Genomic DNA, 23,777 nt, shown 5'->3' with positions numbered 1-23,777 from the left:
CAACTCAAAAGGGAGGAGAGTGAAAACTTTAGTGTCTAACTTAAAAAAACAAGTCTGTGTATATACATATTATGGGTTTAGACTCACATCATACCCTAGCCTGATTGGAGGTCAGAGGTAACCTAGGTGTTGGGCCCTTACAGCTCCCACCTTGAGACAGGACCTCTTGGTCTTTGCTGCATAAGTCAGGCTAGCTGATCCTTTAGATGCCCTGGGCTCTGTCTTTACCTCCCGTCTTTCCATAGAAACATGGGGATTATAGACAAATGCTACTGTGTCAAGTCAAGCCATATATAGCTTCTGGGGACCCAAACTCAGGTTCTCTTTTTGGTGTAGCTTTACCCACTAAGCTATTTCCCCAGCTCTAGGACCCAACTTTTAAAAATTATTTTTATGAAATAAAATGGTTACTTTGCAAATGTTTGCACACATAGAAAGTACAAAGGAGGAATGAAAACACAAAATCTGTGCTAGTTAACTACGACATTTGAGTCTATTTTCCTGCCCTTTCTGGTGTGTATTTCTAGATATTTTAAAACAATTATGATTTTTAATGAGCATTTGGTCTTTAAGAGTTTTCTCATAACAACATGACTTCAAAACTAAGAAGGCTGTCGCCTTGCTTTGCCACAGGAACCCATCTTTTACACTCTGGGACAGGAGCTCTCTGACCCAGAAACAAAACCCAGGACAAGGCCACAGACCTCTGTCTCTGGCATGTTACTATGCCTCTTGATTTAGATTATAAAGCAAATAAGAAAGTCTGTGCATACAGCAGGAGCTCCTTGTACACTGTGAGCAGGCTCTTGGTGCGAGGCAATGACAAAATCTGAAGGAATGTGGAGACTAGTTGGCCCCATAAATAATGGCATGTTTGGGCAGAGATGTAGCCCAAGTGCCCATGCTAATTATCCCGATCTGCAAAACACACTGACTATTTTATTTCTCTTGTTTGTCTGTCCCTCCCTCTCTGTCTCTCTCCCTGCCTCCCTCCCTCTTTGCCTCCCTGTGGTTTAAATAAGACATGTGCCCAATGGGCTCAAGAATTTGGACACTTACTTGCCCGACTGGTGCTTTTGTGGGCAGGTTATAAGAACCCATAGGAGGTAGAGAGCTTTGCTGGAGAAAGCAGATCCCTGAAGTCAGGCTCTGAGAATGTATAGCTTGGCCCTACCTCTGGTTCATTCTGTTTCTTGAGTATAGATTGAAATGTCATTAGGCAGCTTCCTGCTTCTGCCACCATGCCTAGCAGTTGCCATGCCTTCCCTACCATGATGGATTCTATCTCTGCAGGCCACAATGAACCCTTTATTACTTAAATTGCTTCTGGTCACCGTATTTTGTAAAAGCAATAGAAAATTTAACAATACACTGTCCTACACAGATGGTGGGTACAGACCATAGTGCTACATCATGAGCCTAGGAATAAGACAGGACTGACCCCTTCTTACAAAATGTATTACTCAAAGAACCAATCTCCAGAAAGAAGGGGTAACAAGGCCAAGCACATACCACATGGATGAAACATCCAGGCATTATATACAGTTGTTCTTGGCTCAGTCATATGCCCACTTGTCAGCAGCAACCTGTGCCTCCTAAGAAGTCTTCAACTTTGTGGTCTCCTCAAATCTACTGAAAGTAGTACTAGATGCTGTGGAGCCAATGTCTAATTAAGTTTAAAGTTATTTATTAGGTGCAAAGCAGAAAGAAGCATCATGAATAACTGCACACCAAGTAGCAGCATTGAATATAACAGGAATCCAAGGAAAAATAAATGGAAGCTCATTAGTGTCCTTAAAAGACTAAGTGGGTACAAAGTAATATCAGGATGATCAGAATAGTATTTGCCTAGAATTGTAAGCAAAACTTCACACTTGAAAGGGGGGATTGTAGAATGCAGAAAAGAAAGAATAATTATAAAACACGACCATTGTTAGGTGACATAAGGATGCTCCATCTTACCACAAGGACACTCACTCAAGTATGTTTATAGAGACTTTATTCATAATAGACAGAAACTGGAAACAACCTAGATGTCCCTCAAGGATAAAGAATGGATAAAGAAAATGTGGTACATCAACACAATGGAGTATTACTCAGCTGCTAAAAAACGATACCATGAAATTTTGTAAAATTTGAAGAAGAAATTCTTGAACTCAAGAAATCCTCCCACAGAACAAACAACTCAGGAATTTTACAGGAAGAAAGACAAGCTAACCCATACCAAAAGAAAAAAGGAAATTTCTTTGAATGCAGGAAAACTCTCTCCTAAATTACTCTGTCAAAGAGTAAATAAAGGTCTTAATAAACATGTGAGAAAGCAACTGTGAGCTACAAAACAAGGACCGATGCCTGTGGCATTGTCTGCAATGGGTGAAAGCACCGCCAAAGATTTATGTAATCTTCATGACTTCAAAATAAACGACCGAAGGTGCTGTGGAAGAGTAATTATATAGTAACAGACAACGGAAAGAGAAAAAGCCAGAAAGCCCATAGAATTAGGGAACATTATACTAACACTGATAAAGAATACCCCAAAGTTGATTTTTGGAAAAAAGCAAAGCCAAAACAATAGATGAACTAAGTAAAGGAAAAGAGAAATAGGTAACAAACTTGCAGAATTAAGACTAAGAGAAGGGTAGTAGTTATTGGTATTGAGAATTAGAAGCAGTAAAAGAATGTTTTTATTTTTTTAAGAGAAGTTCTTCTATGAAATAGAAAAGGAAACAGACTAACAATTTTAAAAATGTTCAGGGAACTCTCCTTGCTTCCTGAAAATGGCAAGACTGAATGTGGATGTGTGATTACTTCATAGGTCAAAAGAGTCCTTCGAATGGTTTGAAAACACAACACATTTCCTCAATTGTAATTCTGATACTAAGAAAAGACACCACAAATTGTTTATCACTACTGATGTAAAAGAGCTTAAATGAAACGTCAGCAAAGCACTCGTGGAAAAATGAAAAGAACTGTTTTCCAGAGACAGCAGAACATTTTCTGTAGGCCAGGGAATTGTAGACTAGCTGTTCATAGTCATAAATCCACTGAGTGAAATATACTGATTTCCTTGAGGGGTGATTAAAATGACATTTGATATTGCCTGCCACTTGGCCATGATGGCTTGGCAATCCATTGCAAATGAGCCTATATGAAGGTTATCTTGACACAATACTAAATCTATGAACACTACTGGAAAGGAAGAGCAATGAGGAGGAAGTTGGCTTATCAGCTATTAAAACACAGCACAATGTCTTCACCATTAAAACAGCACTTGTTGGTGCTGCGGGAAGATGGCAGATTGATGGACTATGACAGATATTCAGTCACAGGCATCAATATAAGAAGTGGGTACCCTATATGAGAATTTAACACATACAGAGATTCAATCACAGGTATCAATATAAGAAGTGGGTACCCTATATGAGAATTTAACACATACAGAGATTCATAGTCTGATAAAAGCTCCTCAGTTCATGGAGATGAGATAAATAGTAAACTATCTAGGAGGTTAGATCCACAGCTCATATCCCATATCTGGTTAAATGTGAATATGGGGACAATTGAAGTACAACAAATTGAAGCAATCAAAGAAACAAAAAAGGCTCGTTTTCCTGCCTGGGAATAGAGAAGCTCTTTTAACTGTGACACAGAACGCAGAAGCCACCCACAATCTCAATTCTTGTGACCTTCCACATTGGAGAGAGTGCCAGTAAAAGGTAATTTGTAAAACTTAAAGACCTGCCAACAGTAACTACGTAAAACAAAATACCCAACAGAACACCATGTGAATATTACAAATGAGGAAACACTTTGAGAAGTGTAATAACCTCTAGGAAATCTTGTCAACTGAGACTAAGGCCATAGCAGTGCACGTGGTATGTGACACCCAGGCACACAGAGACGGAAGGGCACAGACACTTCTGCAAGGAATGTTTGCAGATGGACAGAAACCATGTTTGCTAACAGGGAGGGGACATGGGCGACTAAATGGCTGGAAGGAGACATTTTTACTACAGACCTTTAATCTATTTTAGTAACTTTTGAAGTGAATAAATGAATACAGGACAAAGAAAAGGTGGAAAACTTGATAAAGAACGGACATTTTCTCAAACTACTGTGGAAATAATGTAGCAGCATGACCACAGCATCAAATAATGTGTGTGTGTGTGTGTGTGTGTGTGTGTGTGTGTGTATAAGCACACATTGCATGACTTGTATGGAAACACGAATACTTAGAAGTCTTTCCTGCTGAGTATAACTCTGAAGGCTGTAAATGCCATTGGGAGCTAGAAGCTAGACATCCACCCATGAAGCAGGCACCCACACTAAAGGCTAGACATCCACCTGAATTAGATACCCATGTTAGAAGCTGCGTTTCCATCTCTGCAGTAGACACACCCAGGAGGTTTCATTGTGGGGCAGACAGCACAGGCAGCCAAAGAACCCATGTTTCAAAAAGCCAGCCACCAGGGGAGGGAGTGTGCCCTGGAATGTGACTTCAGAGCTGACAGTAGTGGCAGGAAGGACTGAGGCTGGCCTCACTGTCTCCTTCAGAGAGCAGCAGACACTGTTCCAGGAACCACATGGGCTTGGGAAGCAGTTTTACTGGATCTTCAGATTTTCCAGAGGAGACCAGAAATCCAAATTTGTACTTGGAATCTCCTGGCTTTTAAATCCTAATTCGATTTTAAAATAAAACCACTACATTGGCCAAATCAAACACACCCTGCCAGTCTCAGCTGGCAGAATGGATGGGCAGCTCAAATCTCTAAGGAAAAGAGCCCGGGTTTTTTAAACAAACACAGAAGAATGTGCAAGGCCCGCCATCCTCGGAAGCTGTGCATATTTTCCATTTCTTCACGCGTTTCTGGAACTCCTCAGGAAGAACCAGGTGGTTCATTTCCACAGCCACTTCTATTCCTCACCACATTGGAGATCAGGTCATTTTGGACTTAAGTCTTGAAGTGGATCTACTAGATTTGATTCTTCATGACACTTGGGCTTTTCTAAAAAACCAAATTTACCTCCAAAAGGATGAAGATGTGGTTGGCAATACCCCTGAAGACTGTCCCCAAAGAAGACCTGCACATATTTAGAATTAGGGAAGTACCAATGGAAGTAGCTAGGAATCCTTCCAGCGTTGAAGAGGATTGCACATGAGTGCCTAAGAGGCATTGTGCACCCCAGCCTTCTAGACCTTTGGAAAAGGGCTCAACACTGTAGATTTGGTTGCTTACTATCACGATTATGTCTGAGGCTGGGAAGTGGTGGCGCATGTCTTTAATCCTAGCACTTGGGATGCAGAAGGAGGCCTGGTCTACAGAGTGAGTTCCAGGATAGGTTCCAAAGCCTCACAGAGAAACCCTGTCTCAAAAAACACCCCAAAACAAAAACAAAAAAGATTATGTCTGTCTTCCTCCCTCCTTCCCTGTCCCTCCATCCTTCTCTCTCTCCATCCCTTCTTCCATCTCTCCCTCCCTCCCTCTGTCCCTGCCTCCATTACTTCCTTCTTTTTCCCCTTGGAGAGGGCTCAGTTCTTAGGGCCTGACTGAAGCACAAAGTCATTTCTTCCTAGGGACAATTGGCATGCCTGTTTGTCCAAACAAAGACTTTGTTCCAAATGGAACTAGCTCGTGCACCACATTAATTTCCTTTGATCAATAGATGACTTACTTTGGCTGGCTAATGACTCTAGTCATCTGGAAGAGGAAAGCAGAGTCTTTCATAAGCAAGTGACAACTTGGGTTTTCCTCCCTAACAACATACATGAACCACAGATAGAAGTTTGTATGTTAGAAGCACATGCGGTCCTTAGGAAACACACACTGTGGTTGTTATTATTATTAGAAATAGAGTCCCTGGGTAGGGTATAAAGGAGACATGCTTTTGTCTTTACTTTCCCAGGGTAAAGAACTTTAGCTGGTTCACAGGGTTAACTCTTTAAGTCTCTCTTGTTCTTATTTAACAGGAAATCTGCATTATATTCATTTAATCAATAAATCTTGTACCTGAGCTGAAGTGCATTGTATTCGATCAAATATATCCTAATTGCCCCTCCTTCTACCCCTCCCGTTCTCCCCCACTCGATATATATATATATATATATGTATATATATATATGTATATATATATTTTTTTGTATAGGATTTTTCCCTGGGTTGAAACATTTCTTCCAGAAGGAGAAGGAAGGGCGCACAAGATTCACAAACAAGAAGATTATGAGAGGCAGAAGCCTTCCATGCAACTGTGTGCAGGCAGTGAAGTGCTCATGATGGGGCGGGGGTGGGGAGGGTGGGGGCGGGGAGTGGGCTGGGGGCTATAGGACAGTGGTGATAAGGTAATAATGCAGCTCCTGTGAGTTGTCATGCTTTCAGAGTGGCCCTCAATGCACCCTTGATGCCATAGGTAGCCCCTCCCACTCTCTAGTAGGTAACCCTCAGTCTGATCCCTAAGAGTCTCCTCACTTATGTTCATAGGGACTCCCGACCCATGGCCCTATAAGTGACTCCAGTAAAATCACTGGTTTACCACGCCGGAGTTGATGAAATAATTTCTTTGGTCTTTCTCTGCCCCCTACTTGGCATGGATATACACAGGCTCCCCAGGAAAAGCTACACAGTGGCTAAAATATTTTTGTAGGATCACCTACTGTGTGTTAGGAGCTAGACATGCAGTGTAACACAAAAATGATATACTTACTGAGGGACCAGCACTAATCAAGATAACTATGCAAGCCAATGTGAAATTACAGTGGTGAGTGCTGTAAAGCAAAGGCCGAGGTGTGGGATTTGACTACAAGTGGTGAGTGGGGTGTGAGTCCCAGAACAGCTGAGTTAGGGTGAGATTGAAGGGCAGTTGTCAACTGCCTGGGAAGAAAGAGAAAGAAGGCAAACCTCAAGCCTGGGCTCTCCGAGATGGGGAGCCCAGCCCACAAAGTGGTGAAGTCATGGAAAGCTGGTGTAGGTGGAGGAGAGGGGTTGGGGGCATCAGAGGAGCTGAGGCTGTGGAGCCAAAGAGGGCCAAGGCCAGGCAGGGCCTTTGGGACACAGGAAGGACTTTATATTTACAGATAAGATGACTGGTTTTGGCAAAGGACGCCCTCTGGGGGCCGGACAGATGCCTTACTGATTAAGAGTGCATACTACCCTTGCAGAGGATGGGTGTTGGTTCCCAGCACCACCAGATGGCTCACCAATGCCCACAACTCCAGATCCAGGGCATCTAGCACCCTTTTCTTACCTCCAAGGACACTTGCAGTCACATGCACATACTGCGCACACACACTGCACGCGCACACACACACACACACACACACACACACACACCACCACCACCACCACCATCATTCTGCTATTGTGTTGACAGGATGAGGGTGTCCTGCATTCCTATCAGATGAATCTGTGCATGGGAGGTGCCCACATTGGCAGTGGTAAGGAGGACTCAATAAAGGATTTCACGTAGAGAAAGCAGGGATATTGCCACACACTGGGGCACTCTCAGATGGAAGAGTTGGAAAGGGTGAGCTAGTTATACCACTCTTGGGCATATACCCAAAGGATGCTTCATCCTACTACAAGGACACTTTCTCAACCATGTTCATTTCTGCTCTATTCATCATAGCTAGACACTGGGAACAAATTAAACGTCACTCAAAGAAGAATGGACAAAGATAGTGTGGTGCATTTACATAGTGGAGTATCACTCAGCTGTCGAAAAAAATGGCATCATGAAATTTGCAGGTAAATGGATAGAACTAGAAAAACCATCTGGAGTGAGGTAAACCAGACCCGGAAAGATAAATATGGTTTGTATTTGATTATATGTGGATATATGCCATTAAATAAATGAGAATAAAGCTACAAACTGTAGCTGTAGAGAGGTTGGTATAGAGGTAGGGACTGGGGGGACACAGGATCTCACTGGGAGGAGGAACTAGTATAGATTTTATAGGTGGACTGGGGGTAAGCAGGAGTGAGAGGATCAGGTGGGGAGGGGGAGAAGAGAGGGACTTGATGGGGGGAATGCAGGGAAAGAGAGCTAGAATTGAGGGGCATTTGAGGAGTGGTATGGAAACCTAGGGCAATGGAAACTTCTGAAAATATATGAAGGCAATCCTAATGAAGTCTCCAAATAATGAGGGAGAGAGAACCCCTACTGTTCATCTCTTGTTATCGTTTGAAGTTTCCAGTACCAAGACTGGGCTACATCTAACTAAGTTGTTGGCTAAAGGGATACCTTGGAAATCCTCAAACAACCCAGGCTGTTGTTGAGACAATAGATTGCTCTCCACAAACTGACAGCAAGGCCCCATTGCTGAAGACAGCACCAACAAAACTCACTGAGCACTGAGAGGGCAAGCTGATGCCTACACAGAACCTTCATTCCTTTGTTCTAGTGTCTTTGGTATGGGAAGGTTCTCTGCAGGTTACCAAAACAGAAATGCAAACAGCAACCCAGCCACAAAACCTTTGATCTGTAATGGTGTCCTGACTGCAAATACGCTAGGGCAATGGTGGCATAAATCTTGTGGGAGTAACCAACCAATGTCTGATTTGACATACGGCCCACTCCATGAGCTGGAACCCATACCTGACACTGTGTGGGTGACCAAGAACCAGGGACTGGATAGCCTAGAGTCCTAGGGTAAAACCAAACACCACTGGTCTAGAAAAAAGTAATAATAAAATGACTTCTAATAAAATTCTGCTATACTGAGAAACCAATTCCTTATTCAGCAGATGGAAACAAATCTAGAGACCCACAGCCAGAAAGACAGAGAAAGAGAGAGAGAGAGAGAGAGAGAGAGAGAGAGAGAGAGAGAGAGAGAGAGAGAGATTGGAATACATAGCTCAAAATCAAATACATCTATTAAATCCCTTCCCTCAGAACTTAGGAACCACGTGGAAGAGGAGACACCAGAGGGGAGGATACCAGGAGAACAAAGCCCTTTAAATCAACTGAGTTATGATCATACGAACTGTCAGAGACCAAAGCAGTAAGTGCAGGGTCTGTACCAGGTCCTCTGCATGTGTATTACAGCTTTCAGTTTAGTATTTTTATGAGGCTCCTGTGTGTGTGAATGAGTGCATCTCTGACTCTTGTGCCTGTTCTTGGGCTCTTTTCCTTCTTTTGATTTGCCTGTCCAACATCTATATGATGGTTTTTGTTTTTTTTTGTTGTTGTTGTTGTTATATTTTATTCTGTTATATTTGGCTGTCTCTTAGAAGCCTGTTTTTTTTTTTCTAATGAGAGCCAGAAAGGGAGTGGATTTGGATGGGAGGGGAGGTGGGGAGGAGCTGGGGGAGAAGAGGGAGGGGAAAGTATAATCGGGATATTCTATATGAGAAAAGAGTGAGCTAGTAAGGGAGGTTGAGCAAGGCCGGCACATATGCACTCACAAGAGTCTAGGAGGTGCAAAGTCTTGCTGTCCCGAGAACTTTGAAGCATAGAATCCATGGGCAGGGTTTGTAACAGGAAGCACAGAATCTATGGGCAGGGCTTGTAACAGGAAGGAGTGGCCTGGGTGTAGATTTTGGTAAGAAGTGAGAATGGTGGCAGTTACTTGCTAGATGGACTGTGTTAGAGTCAGTGAGAATTGAGGAGACAGACATAGTGCTCACAGAGGACTTGGCCGAGGAGGGGCTTGTCTAGATGGCAGGGGGTGGGGACAACTGGGAGTCAACTGCAGGGTGCTGCTTTCAAATTTACTACAATGGAGTTTTACTCATCTATGAAGAATGAAATTATGTTGTTGCAGGAAAACGGGAGGAATTAGACATCATCATGTTACAGGAAACACACCAATGTCACGAAGAAGAGTGTTGCGTATTTCCCTTCATATACCGAAAAAACCTATGAAAGTAAATAAGGGCCAGAGAAAAGGGAGAGGAAGGAAAAGCATAAAATAGGGTAAGGGGGATTGTTAATTCTGCCAAAGTACATTATATGTATATGTGGAAATGTCAAAATGAAACCCTATACTTTGTAAATTAAAATTCAGTAATAAAAGTTAAGTAGTGAATCAAAACTAAAATAAAACAGTGGAAGATTCGGACATATATACATGTCCCCTATACATGCCCCCTTTCTCTCTCTCTGTCTCTCTCTCTCATCTATGTGATTTTTCTCTTAAAGAAGAGGAAGGGGAAATTGCTACTAAGAAAATCCTGGGAAGGGATCCCATCCGGAGGAGATGCTCTGCAGTGTAGGGGAAGGGATGATTCTCCCACTGCAGATGGAGGAGAGGAGATGGATTCAGAATGAGTGGGTTCTTGAGACCTTTCATTTTTAAAGGGGTAACCTAGGCTACTTGATGGCTGTAGGGAGAATTACATGTTAGAAGAGTTCAGAGCATCATGAGGTCTATAGCTTCATTACTGCAAGTGGAAGAGAGCATTTAATAGAGACACCTAGTGGACCTGCAGGACGAGGCTGATGACCCATTAGACACAGCCACTTGGGTTCAGTGACTTTCCCCCTATCCCAGCAGGTCTGGCCTAAGTCTTGGGCAGGACGTTAGGACTCCTATGGGTCCAGTAAATCAGAATGCTTTCTTTGCATTCATTGACCCACAGAGGACCGGAGATGGGTGCCTTTGAACAGAGCGGAGGGAAAGGAAGAGCAAGGAAGCGGCTGGGGCCAAGGCTGCCCGGTAAACACTTGGGGCACCAGGGAAAATTCTAAAAGGGAAGCCAGCCATGCAAGTGATGCCTGAGAGCCGGGGGTGGGTAGTCGGGCTGAGGCACAGACACAGGAAAAGGAAGAAAGGTCTGCACTCCCCTGGGTAGGCCAGATTTCCAAACCAAAATAAACTTGGGGGAATGAAAGGAAGGGCAAGGAACACACAAGTAAGCTGCCTTCAGCCTGGGCTCTCTCCCAGCTAAGGGTCCAAGTAGCCAAGCCGCCCTAACTCCAGCCCTTGGCTGTAGCGGAGCCCACAGTACCTTGAGGATACTCACACCTGCCTTGTGCTTTGTTAACCAGCTCCTGCCCTTCTTCCGTGGGGGCTCGTACCACCACAGACAGCTTTTACGCCATCACGGGTCTGAGGGCAGCACTCTACAGGTAGGCAACAAGTCCATTGCTTTATTCAACAAGAGGCAACTTGGGCACTTGGAGTCCAAAGAGCTAGAAAGAGATGACTAAGAAGCAAAAGTCGGTCAATGTGGGGCACTGGCCCTTCACCTCTCCGGAGCTCAGTGCCTCTGCAGTTCAGAATTGGAAGGAACCCCAGAGATCACTTGATTCAGCTTATTTTTAGACAGGGAAATGGAAAATGAAAGGCGTGCCCAAGGTCACAGAGCCATTGGTGGAGAAGCTTCCGAATGATTCCTTTATACTGCCCAACAAGTATGAGTAACTGTCCCAGGAGTAGAATCGTAAACTCCGGGGTGGTTGGTCTTGACAGTGTAAGTCTCCTGCTGCTACAAGGTGTGACATCGCCTGTCTGTCCCCAGACAAGCAGGGTTAGATGAGTGATCCCAGTCACTTCGGTTCACTGGGAACATGACTAGTCACGGGTACCCGTCAAATGCAGATAAGCTGCACTTCAGCCGGGGCACCGAGAGTGTGCTTCCCTAAGCAGCGTCCAAAAAGTGGAAGCAAAAATGAAGCAGGAAACAGTGCTGACAGAGAGGGAGATGGGAGCAGAGGGGCGTTTTCTCTCAGCAGAGGCCTTCCCCCCTCAGTAAGAAAGAGGAACGTCTTGCCCTTGCTTTGGGGCATTGGCTTCGGAGAGAGAAAGAAGCAGCCCGAAGAAGCAGGGTTAGTAGCAGGGTTTGTCTTTGGTTTTCAAGCGGTCACACAGAGTGAAGAGTGGTTCTCTCTCTCTCTCTCTCTCTCTCTCTCTCTCTCTCTCTCTCTCTCTCTCCTTCCGTTTTTAGTAAAGAAAAATTCACTTTTTAAAAAAATGTCAGAATCTAGATTTTCATTTGTTTGGAAATGTTGTTTTTTGAAAAGCCCATAGCATCTAGAAAGATCTCTTTGAAGCTGGGGATGGATGGTGACCCATGCCTTTAATCCTACCACTCAGGAGGCAGAGGCAGAGGCAGGCAGATCTCAGTGAGCTCACGAAGGCCAGCCTGGTCTATAGAGCAAGTTTCAGGACAGTGCTGTCTTGAAAAACAAAACAAACAAAACGAAAGAAAGAAAGAAAGCCCTATCTTTTACAACATAGATGCAAAAATCCAGTTATAGGCTTAAACATTTTATTCTCACTGCCAATTCTTTTAATTAACCTCATGAAGCAACTGCACTGCCCAGCTATTCTCTCTCTGGCCCCCAGGCCCAAGCAACTGGAACCTGCTGCTTATTTCATATAAATGGTATCATGTGGACCACGGTCTCTTTTGTTATAGCTCAGCCTTTGTTCCAACAATTTTGTTCAAATAAGAAAATTCAGCCAGGCATTGGTGGCTTACACCTTTAACACCAGCACTCTGGAGGCAGAGGCAGGTGGATTTCCAGGCTAGCCTGGTCTACAAAGTGAGTTCCAGGACAGCCTCCAAAACAATACAGAGAAACCCTGTCTCAAAAAACCAAAAAAAAAAAAAAAAGAAAAGAAAAGAAAAGAAAATATTCAGTTTTTTAATTAAAACATTTTGTGAGCAGAGACCCTGGCTAATGTGCTTGTCATATGGCTAGCCAGGCAGCCCTTGCTGTGTGTCTGGGACTCATGAATTGTTCTATGTCTCAATGGCAATACTTTATACATGGCTCTGTCACCAAGGACCAGGGGGTTTGGGGGCATCAATGACAGATGAGTTTGTCTTTAGGAAAGTGGACAAACACTTTTTGGAAAAGAAATATTACCTTATGAAACTTATGTTTCAAGTCATTCAATTCATTCACTCTCTACTGGTTTTCTCACATAGCCAGGTCATTCTTTCTGTGTGGATTGTTCATCTATCATTTATATACAATCATTTTCTCTCCTCCTCAAGTTCCCAATAGCTCCTAGTTCCTGTCTACCACCCTCCGCCCACTGCACAGCCTGTGAGTGTCTGCTCTAATTCACTGAGAAAATACTTGCAAGCAGAACAGAATTCATCTTGCTATCTCCTAACAGCACTGGCACTCTATATGTTTTTACTGTGCACAATTGGTTCCTAGATTTGTCTGTGCACTAATGAAGTTAAAACAGATGGCTGGGCCCGGAACTCTAGAGTTTCTGAACGGGCAGGTGTGGGAAAGGCCTGAGACTCTGCAATACTCCCTCTCCCTGTGCTCTGGCTGGAACATGCCTGAAACATGCCTGAAACATGCTTGGAACCTATGTGGCTTTGCATTCTCTCTGCCCTGCCTCTGCACTGTGCCTGGATCCCAAGCCTTCCATCTCAGGCATGCTGCCCCAGCAAGTCTCCCTTTCCCCTCCGGACTCATCATTTGTCACTCGCTCTTTTTATTTATTTTTTAATTGAGTCATTCTATTGATGGGCAGACATGTTCTTTCTTGGGTTCGACATTTCTGCACCCCACTCATCCTTTACTTCTCTACTCCCCATTCTGGATAGATTAACATGCTACCGGAAAAATCTCTGCTTTAAATATCACACACACACACACACACACACACACACACACACACGCACGCACGCACGCACGCACGCACGCACGCACGCACGCACGCACACAAGCAAGCATGCACATACACACACACAAAGAGACAGAGACAGAGAGAGAGAGAGAGAGAGAGAGAGAGAGAGAGAGAGAGAGAGAGAGACCAGATTTTATTCTCAAAGTTCACAGAGGGCAGCAGAATTTCTCACAGTAGAGGCACCAGAGCTGTGGGCAGGTATAAGGGCCAGGTAGGTGCTTACTTAAACCCAGGCTGTAATGTCAATGGTAGCCATTATTGTGGTGCCCTTTAGGTGTGCTTTGAAGAAAACAGTCATGGAATCAAGGGCCATTTGAGGAGGAAGCTCTGTAGCGATATCTTGCTTATACAAATAAAGCCCGTCTGGGGGTCAGAGAATAGAGCTTGCCACTAGCTAACCATAGAGGTCTGGAGGTCTGTATTGACAGACAGGAAGTGAGGTAGCTGGGCAGAAACAGGATATAAGCAGAGAGAAACAGGAAATTGCTCTCTTATATGCTGAGACACCAAGGAAGTAAGATGTGCCATGGCGCTCCATTCTCAGACCTCCCCAGACAGGCTTTATTTGCACAAGCACGGTATCACCACAAAGCTCAGGATAGGAATACTATCCTTTGGGTGTGAGAAAGCTGGGGGAAGAGATCTGCAGTTAGAGGACAAGCATGGCCAAGCTGGGCACAGTCTGAGTCTGCTTGAGAAACATCTCTGTCTTTCTGACCCCAGAGTTTGTGCCCCAAATTACTATGCAACTCTGAACTCTGTGAAAAAAGTCAAAGGACACTGACCAAAATAATAAAACAGATACTTTTAAGAAACAATGAGAGTAGTTTATGAAATGTCTCTGTCTTTACTTAACAATTCGCCAGAAATCATGTGAATTTAGATCTTTAGTTTACAAGGAGAAAATCTCTAGGAGACATACAATTAAATTTACCCAAAATGTTATACTCTGAGGTTCAATCTAGTACAGGATAGCTCTATGTATTTTTATAGTACTTAACGGTTCAGCAATCAGGGTTAATATGTATCCACAGGTGTCTTTTAGAACCGAGGTCATAGATGCATGCTGAGGCACCCAGTTTTTAAGTGAGTGGTGGTGATTAAAACTCAGACTGTCACGCTTGCATGGCTGTCTCTGTGCTGACTGAGACCCCTCACAGTTGTCAATGCGCTAAGACCCTTCACACTTGCAGGACTGTCCCTATGCTGATTAAGACACCCTTGCACTTACACGGCTGTCTCTGTGTTGACTGAAACACCCCTCTCCCCCCAGATTTACTATAGTACTTTTAAATGAAGTACACAGTGAGATTTATAGAGCGGGGTATCTATATCTATATTAGTGCTACTAAAACTGTTAACAACAAAAAGTCTGGCAATAATGGATTATTTGAATATGTTACTATGTTTCTAAGATTTTCAAATCACATTCAAAGAGTATTTAAAGCTAACTTAAATTCTTATGTATATGATTAGAGGAAAATCAAGCAGCAAAATGAAAACTATGTATGAAAGGCAGGCTTTAAAAATACAGATAAGCAAAACATCAAGAGGAAATACATCAAAACGATATGAGGATGGGTCTCTGTTTTCTTCATAATGCCTTTCTGTGTTAAATCTCTCCTAGGATTGCATTTATTGTATACTCTTAAATATTGAAATGAAATGTTTTACATAGACATTTTAGTCTTCATTTACTCTTTTCTGTTCAGTGTTGTCCTGCACACATAAATTGATGTGGTTTTTGAGATGATAGGGAGAAAGGATTATTGCTGAAAATTATATCACAGAATCTTGTTCCTTAATAGTTAATGGATAAAAACACATGCAAAAAAAGAAAACAGAGCCAGTGGTAGCACACGCCTCTAATCCCAGCACTCAGGAAGCAGAGGCTGGTGGATCTCTGAGTTCCAGGCCAGCCTTATCTACAAAGTGAGTTCCAGGCCATCCAGGGCTACATAGAGAAATGCTGTCTTGGAAAAAACCCCAAACCAAAAACCAACCAAATCAAACCAAACCAAACCAAGTATCACCAGCTGCCACAAGATAAAAAGTACTCTCAACTCAAAGAGCTTTGGCCAAAAGAGCAGTGTCAGCTGTCAGGCTGTGTGGACAGGGTCCCTCCACATCTGACATTATACATAGGAAGGCAGTGAGTGGGCTGGATCAGGGCATGGCAAACTTTGGTTGTGGAGTCGAGTGTTGTAAGCCAAGTGAAGAGGCAGTCTTGGGAAATGAGGTTTAGACGCGGTAGGGCTCTAATAGAAGGCGGAGAAAGAGCTGGAACCCACAATTGTGGGTTGTACTGTAGTGGCTGGGAGACCAGGTAGAACCATCTAAGGGGATTCTGAGCAGGGACCAAGCCCAGGCCCAGCTAGGGCAGAACACTGTACTGGTTCACCCAGATACACCTGCTTCCTTCAGTAAAGAGGCTGGAAGGTAGGACCTGGCTCACAGCAATTGAATGCAGCAAGGGCTAAGTAAAAGTGACCTCTTTTGCCCTAGAGGAAAGGAGGATCTCCGAAGCACTTCCCCACTAACAGGAAGGATGGAGGACGAGAGGGGGATGGAGGGGGAGAGGAAGACAGAGACAAGAGATGGAAATAATTCCACCCTTAAAAATCCCATGAAAAACAAGACTAGTAAATAGATTTCTTGTCTAATAAGAGTTTACAAGCGTATTATAAGCTAAGACAAAAGGGAGAGGGCAGAACTAAGGGAATGACTTGGGAATCAGAGAGACAGTAGAAGGGTAAAGGAAGGAGGGGAAACCTGGGGAAGCAGCCTGCTGGGGGACAGCAGAGGTTGGGATGGGGATGTGGATGGAGGTGGAGGCAAAGATACCTGGCATCCCCAGAGATGGGAAACACTCCAGGCAAAGCAGGCGGAGGCGTCCTCCTAGCTGCTTCCTATTGCTGTGTCAAGGACACCGTGACCAAGAGCAGCTTGGGGAGGAGAGGGTTTATTTGGCTCACATTTCCACATCACGGTCCATCGCTGATGGAGGCTAAGCAGGAACTCAAGGCAAGAACATGGAGGCTGGGGCTGAAGGAGAGACCTCGGAGGAGGAGCACCGCTTACTGGCTTTCTCCTCATGGTGTGCCCAGCCTGCTTCTTTATATACCCCGGGATGGCCAGTATGAGGAGTGGAACTGTCCACAGTGGGGTCGGTCCTTCCTCATCAGTCATTAACCAAGAAAATGCCTCACAGTCTTGCCGACAGGACAAATGGAGGCATGTTCTCAATGAAGAGTCTCTCTTCCAGACATGCCTAGGTTTGTGTCCAATTGACAAAATGAAATAAGGACAGCAGAAGAAACTTCTCAAGGAGGGAGACTTGAAGTTTCAGATAAAGGGATTCACTGGGCTGGTGAAATGGCTCAGCACCTAAAGGTGCCTGGCATTGACCCTGGAGATGGGATTCCTAGGCCCATGATATGGAAGGAAGAAACCATCACCGAATGTTCTCCTACCATCCCACAAACACTGTGGCTTCATCTCACACACATAAAGACATACGATTAAAAACAGACACAAGCAAAACCCAAACCCGAGGGCACCCAGTGTTCCAGGAAACACCTGATTACTCATGAAGAAGCACTGACAAAGGTTCTTGGCTGGGCTGAGATCTGATTAGTCCCTGAGCCTTCTCCCTGAGTACTTCTCACGGAGTCCAGTCCCAGCCACAGCTCCAACAGCAGTGCTTTTTATTTCTGGGTAGAAGCAGTTTGGGTTGCGTGGGTTTTGTTTGTTTGTTTTGGATTTATTTCTTTTTTTATTTTTTTTATTTTTATATTTTATTTTCCAGTTTAAATTAATTTAGATAAGAAACGAGGTTGCTTCACAAGTCAGTTCCAGGTTGGGTTTATTTCTTATGTATTTTGATTATTCTTCAGATTTAAGGGCAAAGGCTATAAATGCTTATACATTATTAAGCACTGTAGTTATAACATTCTAAAATTAAAAGGGAAATAGAATACTCTCTCACATATTTCTGGCAACGATTTAAGGAAGCTATTTGTGAACTGACGCCATTAGCCTGGCAGGTATTCCATGGCCCGTCTTTAGGGTGCTACGTGGTGTCTAGAAACCTAGTCTCAAAAAATCACTTGGAATTTCGGCTTCATGACCAAAGTACTGCCTCAGTCATTTCTTATCTGGCATAAAATTCTGCCTTCCTGATAAGGATTGATATCCATTTTATTACAGTAACCGAAGCACGGAAGATAAGTGGGGAAGGGTAGCGGTCTATGATGCTACCCTCAGGAAGGGTAGAAGTGATTTATGCTGCTACCCTCAGGACATCAGGGTGGAAAGCCTCATGGTAAGGCGGACTTTCTCTCTTTCTCTGTGTACATGCACATATTTATTTTCGATTAGGAGTGACGACACCAGCTTCTGTGCTGCTAGCTTACTCTAATGAGAAATAATCTGAGAAAGGAACACCTGCTTTATCAATGAGGAATTGCAATGAAATTTCATATATACACTTACGATTTATACAGAGCATTTATGTCCCTTTCTTGTTATTCTTTTTCTCTGAATTAATTTCCTCTCAGAGGGAAACACATTCCTTCTCCTCCTCATCCTCATCCTTCTCCTTCTTCTCCTCCTCCTCTTCCTCTTCCTACTCCTTCTCTTTCTTCTTCACAACAGCTAATATATGTGAATATCAAACAATTAAACCAGGGGCTGGTGAGGTAGCTCGGGGTAAAAGTGCTTTTGTACAAGGCTGGCCACCTGTGTTGCATCGCAGGGGCCCAGGCATGAAGGGGGAGGAGAGAATGGGCTCCATGAAGTTGTCCTCTGGCCTCCAGCCTGGACACCCACTCTCACTTTACATATATGCAAGCACACACTTAATACCACTAAATTTCAAATAGGTGGTATTTACTCCATTGATTAAAAAAAAACTTTAAAAGAATTGGTCATAGCTGGGTGGTGCACATTTTTAATCCCAGCACTATGGAAACAGAGGCAGGCAGATCTGATCTCCACAGCAACTTTCAGGCCAGCTTGGGTTACACAGTGAGAATCTGTCTCCAAACAAACAAACAAACAAACAAACAACAAACAAACAAACAAACAAACAAACCACCCCTCCAATACCTGTGGTCATGTCGACTGTAATTACATATTTAGAAACATACAAAGTATCAGATGGTTTCACCAAAAATAGCCAATCTTTTAAATGGAACTGAAAGGCAATATTGCATCTTTCTTCTAAACAATTTGCCTTGATGCCTGTCTTTGAACAGCACATTAAAAACATACATGGTGTGGTAGACAGTTAGGTTGGTTGCTAGAACGGGCACAATTTTCTTAAACCCTGAGCACATTTTAATTCGCAGGTAGAGTTAGTACTGCTAACCAGTCTGGACTGGCCAGACCCGAGCTCAATTCAAGGCTCAGGCAGAGGTAAACTAACAGTACCTACAGTTACCAAAACAGCTGGATGCATGGAGATCCAGTCTGCAGGAAGTCCTGTGTAATCTTGGGTGCTTCGAGCAGAGGTGTTAGTTGCATGCCCATGGCACATGCTGGGCTATGGAAATGTGCCAGTGGCCAGCTAGGGAAGGTCCCGTTCATCATTGTAGGACTTCATTCATGCATTGACCAGGAGCTAGCTGATGGGGGTCCTGCCTCACCTGTCCATATCTATGGCCAGGCAGGGGCTGTGGGGCAAGCCTCTATCCTATTGATCCCACAGTCTACTCTTGAACGTCTGTCATCTAATATTATCTTATAAGTGCAGCCAAAAGCTTTCATAGTTTCCTGGGGAAAAATGAAGACTCTGCTTGTCCATCATCTGACAAGGCTAAAGCTCTCAGCTTTTGGGATTCCCTTCCCTCTGGTGCCCAGGTCTATGAAATTGTTGTCTTAGAGACATGCTTTCAAACACAGCTCCCCTGAAGCCTGGGAGGGTAAGCTGCCATTAATGGTGCTGAGTAACCTTTTATTAGATATTCTACTTATTGAGATGTAGCTGTCATCTGGGGCTCATAGAAAAGTCCTGTAAGTTAAGATGAATCACTGCTGGAACCAATACCATTTACTTTGTTTGCTTATTCATTTAGTTTTTTTTACAGAGTTACGTCATTGTTAAAAACCAAACCAAACCTGGAGGTTATCATGTTAAACCAAACAGCCAGATCCATTAAGACAACTGCTTTATGCTCTCTTTATGTGGAATGTGTGTGTGTGTGTGCACATATATACATATATATTGTGTATATATTTGATGTGAACACAGAAGAGAGATGGAAGAAACCAACAGTATGAGGGGACAAGAGAGGGTATGGGTGTGAATAAGAGTAAAATACACTACACAGTATTAGCCTGGAGATATTGTAGTGAAACACATTACTTTGCACTGTAATTTACTCCCCCTCAAAAGATATTGGCAGTTAATGGTTGCTGGGGGAAGGGAGAGACATTTTCTTTCATGGTATTACCACTGCTAACTTGTCCATGTTCCTATGAGTGACCTTATTAAACTCATTGACTCACAAACCAATCAACCAACCAGCCAGCCAGCCAGCCAACCAACACAAGAATAGAAAGACATGATAGCAGAATGGGGAGTAGTTGAGAAGAGGAGGGGAACCAATGGGAGTAGCAGGGGGACAAAAGAGGGTCATAAAGGATAAATATAATCAATATATATATATATGTATGACAATATCACAATGAAGCACATCATTGTGTATAATTATATATGCTACTAAAAACTTTAAAATGTATTAAAAAACCAATAGACTATAAGCTTAAAAACACAACTCTACAAAACCCAGGGCATTTTTTCCACGCACACAGAGCTTATGAAAATGCCAACTGAATCAGAGTTTATTGTTTTTTTACTTCTCCAAGGCCAGTTGCTCCAGGAAAGAAGGGAAGAAAGAAATGAAGATAAGCTCCGCCTGCACCCATTTCTAGAATGTCCATTCTCAGTGTGGCAAGAACCAAAAAGCAAGTGGGGCCAGGAACGAGGGCTGTGGCACTGTAACGGGAGGCACTGAAGGGTCTCTGGCAGAGGGAGGGGGAGGGCTTCTTTGGTCCCCAATGCAAAGCGACATCTGAACTTCACTGTGAGAAGAGACACTTGGAATGTTTTCCTCAGTGAGAATTTCTTACAAAAGTGAAAGCACCCAACGACATTGCCAGGAGGTGGGGCAAAGGCAGACTCTGGGCCACCCAGTGGATTCCTCTTGGGGTGTCTAGAAGCTGCCAGTCACTCTACAATGGCTTCCTAGCCCACAGAGTGACCTGATAGTCTTCAGAGTTTCATTTCTCAATCAAGTGCCTGCCATGTCTCTCTGAACTCACCATGTACTCTTTGATGCCAGCATCTTTTTCCTTTGAGCAGGATGCTAATTTTAGTAGGGAGAGTACGGTGTGGATGCAGGGATGCTGCGCAGGGGAGTGGGCTGGCACAGAAAGAGGACCAAGGCCCCCAGTTAGTGTTTGTATCTTAGCTTAGAGGCTTTAAATGAAGAACTGTGCTCACATGCATCTAAACTTACAGAGGAACACAGTCAATGCAGAGCTGGTAAGGACAGAATCGATCTCATGTTTCCAGTTCCTCTTATGTCTGGAGAGTCATTTCTTCCAGTATCTCCCTATCCACAGATATCACGGAAAGGCAAGCATGTCCTCGAAGTGAAAATGTTCAGTGTTTAGACATCTGCTGGCAATAACTGTTGTGTACCTCAGTGGAATGTTCCAGCTCACCAAAAGATGCCCAGTGTTCAAGTTGTTCAACAGTAAGATTCTTTTTTGGTTGTTTCAGGCATTTTAGCCTGAATTTATGTTTTTAAAGCCTTTCTTTTTCCTATCCTTCAAATAAAGCAGTAACTGTAGCAAGTAAGCCATACTCACAGAGGCAAGCTTTCCAGGTAGGTTGGAAAGTGGAGGAGGGACACGAGAACCTCATTTGCCCCTCCCCAGCCTCTGCGGGCACTTCCAGGTCCTCTTGGCTCCTGGGAGCACCTCTGTGTTCTACAGCTGGTCAGCTTCATGACCTTGCCAGGAGGTGAGGCTGAGGCAGACTCTGAGGCCTGCCCAGACCACTGAACCTCAGTCTGCATTTGTAATAAGATGGACAGCTGATGCCTGCACCTTTCTCCAAGGGTTATAGCAGAGATGCTCATCAAACAATGGCTGGAACACAGAGAGTTCATGAAGAAAATGGGAGCCCTGGAGGGCTATTCCAGATGCTGTCAACGGAGCTGGATCTAAACCACTCTGTACTGTTCGGTCCTGGCTCCAGCTGCAGATTTGGTATGGGGATGTACCACCCTGCTCACACACCTATCACCCCATTTCTACCTAACAGGATCCCACACGAGGAGAATGGTGCTGGTCCATGGACCACACCTGGTGTCTCTTAGCTCTACTTCCTCATCTCCATCTATCTACTTTCCTTTGTCCTCTGTTCTTACCCCACTCCCACCTCCTCTCCTCGCCATCCTTGCCTACCGGGGGCACAATAGGCTGGAGATTTAGTTTCAGCTTGCTGTAGCTGTTCCTCTTTCATTTCACAATGCTTCATGGGTTATGTTTTCTCAGGTGCCACCAGTTCCTAAGGGAGATAAGATATCTCTAAGTGCCTATAGCAAAAGGCAGAAGTAGATAAAACCCCAGAGCAGGTCCAGATAAAACGCTAAGTCGGAAAAAGGAGAGATCGAAGAGTCTCAGTCCGTTTACCACAAAGCACTTAATCTTTAGGAAGCAAATCAAGATTTGAGGGCATTCAATTAGGATTTATTGGGCTAAAACATTAGAACATCAGAAAAATAACTGATGGTGAATGGGTATCACACTGTCCTGGCTTCTCTGTCGAGGACAGCCATGGATTTCCTGCACTTGTTCCACGTGTGCAAACCCAGACAGGGCACCACCGTGGATGACCCTAGTCCTTAACTTTCTGTCTTAGCCACCTTCCTGAAAAACTCGCAGTGAATGTACGGTGGTGTGAAAGGATCCGCTAATTTAATTCTAGGTAACTGGAGTCTTAAATTGACGGTGCTTTCTCTCCATTAGGCTGAATATGGAGAAAATATTAATATGGCAGAAACCCCAGTGGAAAAACATCCGACATGTAAATTGTACTAGCTAGAGGATGGAACTAGTGTTTATGTGAAATGTTAATTGGTCAGGATACAAAAAGATATCTCCAAATGTTTGTTTATTTTTGATCCTTGGATTTGAACCTCGGGCCTGGGCATATTAGGCAAGCACTAATCTACATCTTTAGCCTTTCTTAATATACATTTTCAAAGCATATTTGCAAGTCTCTCTGTAGTAAAAACCTCTTGTAGTTAAATGTAGGAAGATCATAGCCTGTGGATGGTTCAGCTGTCCTTGGAGAAGGAAGAGAGAGACACGGTGATATTCTTTGGTACAGGGCCCATGTCTGTGCCCAGGGAGGAGTGAACAGAGCCTTTCACTCTCTTCCTCTATAGGACAGTGGTGATCTACCTGTATCAGTGGTCAGACATGGACTTAACACAACCTTCTTTAAAAAGCTATACTCTTTCCCTTTATCAAAATGATAACAATAAAGCTAGAATTGAATTTCAGGCTGGCTGTATCCTGTTTATTCCACTCTGATGGTCAGAAGCAATGCTTTTCCTGAGAAATTCCCAGCAAGAGATCTGTGTAGAAGGCCAAGGCTTCCACGAGCACGGTGTGATTCTAGGATGGCCTAGGATGGCAAGGTTTCAGCTCAGTATGGAAAGGAAGGGACCATGGCGCAAACAAAATTCAAACAAAGAGGGACTGATGGGTCTCCGTCTTCAGGATAGTCCCAGAGAGAGGGGACATGGGCATCCAGACTCCGGGGGCCCCAGGGACTTCTGTTTGACAGTTTTTGTTATTGTTACAGTGTTTTTTCCAGCTTTAACAGGTCAAGAACACATTTTGGCACTCTGGAGGAAGAATTTGAACTCTGTACAAAGTATTCATCAACTCAAGAAGGCAGGAAATTCCATCTGCTAAGCCCCCAAGTCAAAAGACAAAGAGGAAATGATTGTGAACCTTATGTTGGTAGTTAGAGTCTAGCTCTACCTTTCTAATTCTGGACACTTTAACACAGTTCCTAATGTGGTGGTGACCTCCAACCATACAATTATTTTTCTTAGCCAGGCATTGGTGGCACACACCTTTAATCCCAACACTCAGG

At 43.8% G+C, this 23,777-nt stretch overlaps 1 protein-coding gene across 8 annotated transcripts in view; it reads right to left on the bottom strand.

Annotated features, from left to right (window-relative positions):
- Window positions 1–23,777, bottom strand: part of Thrb (thyroid hormone receptor beta) — a 355,538-nt gene that overhangs the window by 125,404 nt on the left and 206,357 nt on the right. Inside the window, exon 1 of one of the 8 annotated variants that reach the window (XM_021233520.2) lies at window positions 22,073–22,091. The exons of the other annotated variants lie outside the window; for them this stretch is intronic. The gene's annotated coding sequence lies outside the window, so the exon portion shown is untranslated. Of the gene's footprint in view, window positions 1–22,072; window positions 22,092–23,777 lie in introns of those variants that run through there. 8 annotated transcript variants of the gene reach the window in all.

This window comes from Mesocricetus auratus, unplaced genomic scaffold (assembly GCF_017639785.1).
Source record: "Mesocricetus auratus isolate SY011 unplaced genomic scaffold, BCM_Maur_2.0 Super-Scaffold_100006, whole genome shotgun sequence".
Lineage (NCBI taxonomy): Eukaryota > Metazoa > Chordata > Mammalia > Rodentia > Cricetidae > Mesocricetus > Mesocricetus auratus.
This window is presented reverse-complemented; position numbering and strand designations above follow the sequence as displayed.